The following is an 8,104-nucleotide window of genomic DNA, read 5'->3' as shown; positions in this document are numbered from 1 at the left end:
CAGAGATGTTAAAATGAAAAGCTCTATGGATAAGCAAAACACAAGATATATTGTAAAAAGGCAGGTGAGTATACTGGGGTGTGTATGTGTGTGTGTGTGTGTGTGTGTGTGTGTGTATTTCTCTCTGAAAAGAAGTGTTTCAGAGGCTATTCTCAAAATCCCTACCAAAGTAGTAGACAAGAATGCCCTTTATTCAGAACAAAGAGAATCAGTGAACAAGATGATTTTTGATGTGCTTTTTAAATTTTTATTTGAATTTGATTGTCCTCTAAGTTCTTGGGGGAAAATAATATGCTCGGAACTTGAAGAGGCAGTGTAGATAATCTATTTTTAGATAGTGTGAGGAAACTTCATCTAACAGCAACCTTAACAACCTTTTAAAATTCAGCACTGGAAAAATCTGGCACACTAGGCAAAAGCATCTTGCTGGTTTTTATGAATTTCTAAAGGTATTTTCAACTAAATTGTCCATTCCTTGATATTTCGAGACTTGTCAAATTAACCAAATTGATTAAAACATTTGTGCAAAAGAAGCATATTTCAAACAATATACTGAAAAGTATTAATGCATGTATTTTACTTGTATATACAGGCAATTTATGTAGTAAAATTATATTTGTCACTTTAATATTATCATTAATAAATATTTTTTATTAATGAAATACACTCATATTCATGGAAATCCATTTTTCTTCCATGTGACACCTAACTCATGACCATCTAGGAATAATATCTATTGTCAATCAAATATGGGAATGGCTGCAAATACGTAGAAACATAGATTGTTGGTTTTAACAAAAGTTATAGAGAACTCCTGGTCAGCAAGTCCACAAATTCCATGAACATATTGTTTTGGGCATTTCTCAAAGCTTCCAGCACAGAACTGCACACACTTTAGCTGCCCAATAATTATTTTGGGGGTTGATAAATGAAAGAGCTAAGACTATTGCTTGAATGGTACTGCAACATACTTCTTAGGGTCTAAGTCAATCTGTGTAGGGAAAAATCATATTGCCAGATCCAGGTGCCCCCATGTACCTTTTACTGGACATTCACAGGGCTGTGTTCTCGAGGTTCTGCAGGATGAGTCCATGAGTCATCTCCCAGGATCACACCTGGCATTCACCTCACCATTTAACCTCTCTACTCTGCTTACCACTCACCCTCAAAGGCCAGCTATTCAAAACTTGGCTTCTGGAAAGTAATATCTTTATTCGTCTTTTGATTAGGCTCTGCGATATAATTTCCCTCAAAGAACTGGTCCTTCAAAGTATTCTGCTAAACAAAAGACTATCTGGAGCTAGGCCACCACCTCGTAGGCTTTATTAGTACTGCTATTTACACTTTAACGTTTTAGCATTGTTTTTCCTTCTTTGCAATCTTATACCCTCCTCAGATTATTTCTCTTTCATCAGCCTCCGTTTGTGTTAACAGTGCCAAGATCTAATCTCGTCTGTTATCTAGAACAAAGCTTTGATCTCAGATCCCTTTGACATTATACTGCTTTATAGTGCTGTTCTGAGAAGACTTGGTTGTTATCCCGAAAGACATGCAAACGTGGAAGAATGTTAATAATGGAAATGAATCCAGCAGTTTTTCATTCCTGAAATCAGTAGGAAAATTGTATAATTACAGAACAATAAGAATAAAGACAAAATTGGAAGAGAGAGGAAAGGGGATATTTGGGCCATGTGGAGGAAGTTAAAGATCATCAGGATTCCATGACTGATTGGATGGTGAAACTGAATGAGAAGTTGTTGACTACTTCTCCAAAGTTTCAGATTTGAATGATGGGCTGGATTATGGTGTCGATCACAATGTTAGATCCTACAAGGGAAAGAATAAAACAAGTTAATGAGTCCAATTTTAGCCATTTTGAGTTTTGATTCAAGTAGAGGAACTGTAGCTCAGAAGAAAGAGTAGGACTAGGAAGTAAAGGCACATGTGGAGCCGGAAAGACACAGCTCTGGATCCTGGTCTGGTCTCTTCCCAGGCACACGGGGCTGCCCTTAGCAAGATGGCTGGGAGTCAAAGAAGCATACCTAGAGTGAAAATGGAAGCTGCCAGGTCTTCAGGGCCAGGACTGGAAAACATCAATGTCACTTCCTTGTTCTATTGGTCCAGTAACCTAGACACTGCCTCTCAATGGGAAAAGGGCCAAAACATCAGTGGACATAATTTAGAACTGCCAAGTAAACACGCAGTTGTTCTTTTTCTTGATTAAATGTTCAGGTGATAAGCCCATAATAGACTTTTATATTTACACTTACTTAGAATTTCTAAAATGTATCCTGTGGCCTCAGATGTGTTTATCTTCCTAAAATGGCTTTTATAAAATATATTCTAGAGGGTTAGCCAGTATATTTCTATTGCAACAGATTCTAGAGAATGTATAATAAAATATAGGAAATACAGAATATAACAGTTTTACATATATATTTTTGTGTATTATAACATATTATTCCATGTCTTTCAAAAGACCTCTGGTTTTAAAAAGGTCTACATTTCTAAACATGTGTTTCCATTTTAATCGATATCACTCCCACCATGCCTAATAAATCTCTAATAATGGCGCTTAAAATAACTAAGAAAGTCCTTGTGCTAAGACATAGTTTATGCGAAGTTGAGAATATTGGCAAAGTGAAAGGACTTCTTTCTCTCTTCGACAACAAGGCATCTTTGCCATTTTGTCACTGGTGGGCCACAGCTTGTTCTAGCCTCTTAGATGAACGTTATGTAGGGTCCATTCCCATTCTTCTGTGTGAGATTTCATGTTTTAACATCATAGATGTGGAAAGAGACCATATGTTAAAGTAGAATGGGAAGAGTAATGTAATTTCAGTGCGTGGTGTTTGCACTGGAGGAAGCAGTACTGAAGATCTCACCATTCTAGTTTTTTTCTCCTGCAGATTAGAGGCCAGGATCAGAGTTACCTGGGGATTTTCATCATAGAATTGAGTAACAGACACTACCCACACTGAGCCTTAATTTTGTTCTTGTTAGTAAATAGCCTGCTTGTAGTGGCACTTAGATATAAAATTCCTTAAAGATAAGCAGAACAGTATTACATGAAGATTTTAACAAGTTTTGATTCTTAAAAAGCCTCACAAATAATCTAACATGGTATTCCAAATTCCGTTTTGTAAAAGTTTTATATAACGTAGCACAGGCTCATAAGGGCTCATAAAACAGATGCATATTTTAAAGAATAATAAAAGAACATCCTGTTCCTGTCCCTCAGGCTGAAAAACATCTCATGCCTCTGCTCTATGCATGGTCCTAAGCCTGTCCCAACTCCTGCCATCTTTCTCCCTTTCTCACCATGGTGATCTTGTTCCTGAACTGGCTTTGCTAATAAATCTCTTTATATTATTATTCCCTTTCTCTCTTTGTGTGGAAAATTTCTCCTGTTTTTATATATGTTTTTTTAATTTGGAAACACTTTGTATGCCTTGCATTGTGACTTCTCTCCCAGTATTTAGTACTTGAGATTCAACCATGCTGGTTGAGGTCATCTACTTATTCATTTCCACTGCCTACAATATTCCATTGTATGTTAATATCTCAATGTAGTTATCTGTTCTTCTGTTGATGAGGAGTTGAAATGTTTGGTGCACATATGGGAGAGTTATTCTAGGTTATAAATCTAGCAGTAGACTTTCTGTGTCATAAAATATGTATGTTTTCAAATACTTGACGTTGTAATGGTTAATTTTATGTGGCATCTTGACTGGTCCACAGGGTGCCCAGATATTTGGTCAAACATAGAGTGTGTCTCAGAGGGTGTTTCTGGATGAAATTAACATTTGAATCAGTAGATAAATTTGACACAGCAGCTAAAGTGTGTGGGCCTTATCCAATCAACTGAAGGCTTGATTAGAATGAAAGCCTGGATAACAGAGAACTTTGCCTGCCTGAATGCTGAGCTGAGACATCAGTCTTCTCTTTCCCTCAGACTGAACTTACACCTTTAGCTCTTTTTATTTCTCAGGCTTTTGGACTCAGACTGGAACTACACCACTAGCTTTCTTGGGTCTCCAGCTTGCTACTGTAGACCTCTGGATTTTTCAGCCTTCATGAGGTGAGCCAATCTCTGAAGAAGCCTGACTAATACACAAGGTAAATTGCAAACTCCTTTGCAACTTTTTCCTATGTGTTCCTAGTTTGCCTTCAATGCCTTGATAACCACCAAAAAACCCCACAAAAAAACAAAAAAGAAAACAAAAAAAAACCCGAGACGAATAACTCACATATGCCTTCCTAAGAACTCAAGGCAAAATTGACGACATACTTTATCTTCCCATTGGGAAGATTTTGAGAGTAAAAATGAATGTTAAAATGACTAAGATTATGCATATTTCTGAAAATATTTATTGAAAACACATGTTCATTTTGTTGGTGAAACTAGAAAATTGTTCTACTCAAAACTGTTTTCAAAATGAAATTTCTTATTAAGTTAAAATAAATTAAAGGTATCCATTAAATAAAATTTAAGTTTACTAAAAACAGAGTATGTGAGTGCCAGTTTATCACATACTCACCACCACTTGATAATGTCAGACTATTTCCTCTCCCCTAATTGGGCAGATGTGGAATGATATATCATCATGAATTTTACTATGAATTTCAAGCTAGCTAATGAGCTCGAGTAGCTCCTCACCACACCACTTAGTCAAATTGTCTTTTGTTTCTGTCTTAAAACATGGGATCAATGATCACATCGTTCAGTCTGAAGAGGCAGCACCCATCACTTGTCTATGAAGAACTTCTCTCCATTTCCTTAATTTGCATTTTCCCTTTTCCTCTGTTCTCTCAGCTGCAGCCCTTTCCTTCACCATGCAAACCTCCTAAGGTGTTTGAGGTTACTATTTCATTTCAGCCTTTCCAATAAAACATGTACTGCTTTTTACATGTATTCCAAATTTATGTAAGTAGTATTGACCTTTGTCTATTCTATTCCCAACTTTTTTCACTCAGCTCTATTTTTTTCCTAAGATTTCTCCATGTTTCTGTGTCTAGAAACAATTTCTTGATCTATAATGGACAAATGGGACTATATACACACACACACACATATATATTTTATTTATTTATTTATTTATTTATTTTTGAGATGGAGTCTTGCTCCATTGCCCAGGCTGGAGAGCAATGGCATGATCTCAGCTCACTGCAACCTCTGCCTCCCAGGTTCAAGCAATTCTCCCGTCTCAGCCTCCCAAGTAGCTGGGATTACAGGTGCCTGCCAACACGCAGGCTAATTTTTGTATTTTTAGTAGAGATGGGGTTTCACCTTGTTGCTCAGGCTGGTCTTGAACTCCTGACCTCAGGTGATCCGCCCATCTCAGCCTCCCAAAGTGCTGGGATTAGAGGCATGAGCCACCGCGCCTGGCTGGGACTATATTAAATGAAAAAGCTTCTGCACAGCAAAGGAAATAATTAACAGAGTGAAGAGACAACATGAGTGGGAGAAAATATTTGCAAACTATTTATCTGACAAGGGACTAATATCCAGTGTGCAAGGAACCCAAAACACTCAACAGAAATATATATATATATGTGTATATACATATATATACACGTATATACATATATATACACATATATACATATATACACGTATATACATATATACACGTATATACATATATACACGTATATACATATATACACGTATATACATATATATACACGTATATACATGTGATACACACACACACACATATATATATATATATATATATATATATATACACGTATATATATATGGCATTAAAAAGTAAGCAAAGGACCTGCTGGTCACTGTGGTAATTGCCACTTTCTGGATTCCAGCAGTTAAGAGCTGCACCTAGCCTCTAATGCTTTGGGGGGTGTTTACGTATATTTGAGCCCAAAACTGTAACTCCCTTTTTTACTATCAGCTGTGGCATGCAGAGGACAGTTATGACCGAATTTGTTAGTAATTCCGGTGCCTGCCTCTCCAGAGCATTCCGAATGGCCTTGGTGAATAATGTGTCCTTTGGGCATTCCCAGACAACACAAAATTTAGGTGAGTTTTCTGGTCTTATGCAATATGCCCATTCCAGAATTCCCATATTTCTCAATTGTCAGCATTTCTTCTAACATTTTCCAAAGGAACTGGAACATTTCCACGTGAATCTATGGTGGCCATCTCTTCTAAAGTCCACTCTAGCAGTTAAGTTTCCCCTTTGACGTACAGTCAATTTCAAGTCCGTCATTCTCTGCGTCGGCTGATGCTGGGTGTTACTTCTAGCTATGGTCCTGTCAGCTTTGGGAAGAAGTGGGTTATTCTCCAGGAGCACACCTAATGCTTTGTCGGGTAGAGGACTCTGCAGCCACGACCTCCAGCTTGAAGGCAGTCCTAGCTTTCACCAGGGAAGAATGGGCTGCTTCTGCAAGCCCTGAGGGCTGCAGGAAAGAGGGTACGCATTTGTAAACTCAGTGTCCTCAGGAGAATCTATCCAGGTGTTGTTGTAAAACCCCAAGTTCAAGCTTGTGTCGCCAATGTACGGCTGATGCAAACACACTGACATACAGGCGCTTCGAAAAAAAGATTTATTCAATTTGGCCAACGCAAGAAGATGGTGGGACGGGGCAAGATCTCACAAATCTACCTTAACAGAAAGAAGCAGCACACAGTTTTTGTACAGCTAGAGAGTAAGTTGGAGGAGTTTCAGGGAACTCCTGAAAGAGGAAAAGTCTGTGTTTGTTCAGTCTCAGATAGCACCTTGAGCAACCAGACTTGTGGATGTCAGTAGCTGGTCACAATTTCCCTAAATGCACTCATCCCTTCTGCAAAGATTTTTCACGACCCTGAAGTCATCTCCTATGCTTAACAAAGAAACAGTACATCAGCAGGGTGCTCACCACCAGCAACTGGTGACCATCGGCAAGCAGTTAAAGGCTGAGGGCAAGAGCTCACAGAGAGACTCTTATTTCTGGCACACAGTCAAGAAGCAAAGTGAGGACCTGAGTGGGTCACAGAGCTTCACCTGTGTCTTACAGTTATCTTTTCCCTTGAATTAGTAAATGTTGCTATTGAGTAAAATCTCTGAGTCCTATGGGTCTGACTTGACATTGTCACTTTCGGTGTTATCTTCATTCTGTTATAAGAGAAAACTTTCGCTAATAGTTAAATGCTGCCAGGTGTAAATTAGTGTCATCAGTTGCTTCAAACAGAAAATAAGCTCAGTTAATTTCAAAATTAGTTCAAAGATTTTTTATCTGATTTATGAAATAAAAGAACTATTTTGGAAATTCATTCATTCAAAGGTACAATATAAGATATTTTATGAAATTTACGTAAAAAGTTCAAGAATAAACATCATGGTAGAACAATATTTTTCCTAAATTAAGAAAATGGTGAAGCATACTTACCTGGCAGGGGAGATAACCATGATCACGAAGGTGGTTTTCCCAGGGCAAGGCTTATCCATTGCACTCTGGACATGCTGACCCCTGCGATGTCCCCAAATATGGGAAACTTGACTGCATAATTTGTGGTAGTGAGGCACTGCATTCGCAAAAAAAAAAAAAAAAAAATGCACACATATAATTTGTAAGTCCAACATGCTCTGTTTTCTTAAATCAAATAAAATAGAAGCCATAGTTGTTATGAGTAGACCTTGCACAGTACACAGAGCAGTATAGTTTAGGGCCAAGAAAATGGGATTCAGATGGGGAAAAGAGATGTGGGAGTCACCTTGACTAAAACTCTCATTCCCCAAAGTGCTAGTAGCTCTTGTGCACAGGCTTATAGGTCCATAGGTATAATTACCAGTGTTCCCAGAAGGGATCAGCCAGTTCCAAGAGTCACTGCCCTCAGGGAGGCCCAGGGACACAGCTGCCATCATGGTTCTCCCTGTCCAGGTTCAATCTACTGCTCAAGGGTGATATTGACTAGGAGTCATGTGGCCTAGCTGCATATCTGACATACCACTATATCAATTTACCGGGGAGCAGAGTTAGAAAGTCAACTTCAGGTCAAATCATCACATAGAAGAAGGGGTGGGAGGATTTTATGCCTAGAAACAAATAGAAACCTAGAATCATAAAATAGAGATAATGGATGACATATTAAGCTTTT

The 8,104-nt window shown here is 38.2% G+C and overlaps 1 pseudogene; it reads left to right on the top strand.

The window, feature by feature from the left end:
• The first annotated feature begins 7,387 nt into the window (after positions 1 to 7,387).
• LOC115935523 (uncharacterized) lies at positions 7,388 to 7,539 on the top strand (annotated as a pseudogene).
• Positions 7,540 to 8,104: the final 565 nt, after the last annotated feature.

Source organism: Gorilla gorilla, chromosome 6 (assembly GCF_029281585.2).
Source record: "Gorilla gorilla gorilla isolate KB3781 chromosome 6, NHGRI_mGorGor1-v2.1_pri, whole genome shotgun sequence".
NCBI lineage: Eukaryota > Metazoa > Chordata > Mammalia > Primates > Hominidae > Gorilla > Gorilla gorilla.
The sequence above is the reverse complement of the archived record's forward strand: the minus strand, read 5'-3'. Positions and strand labels throughout refer to the sequence as shown.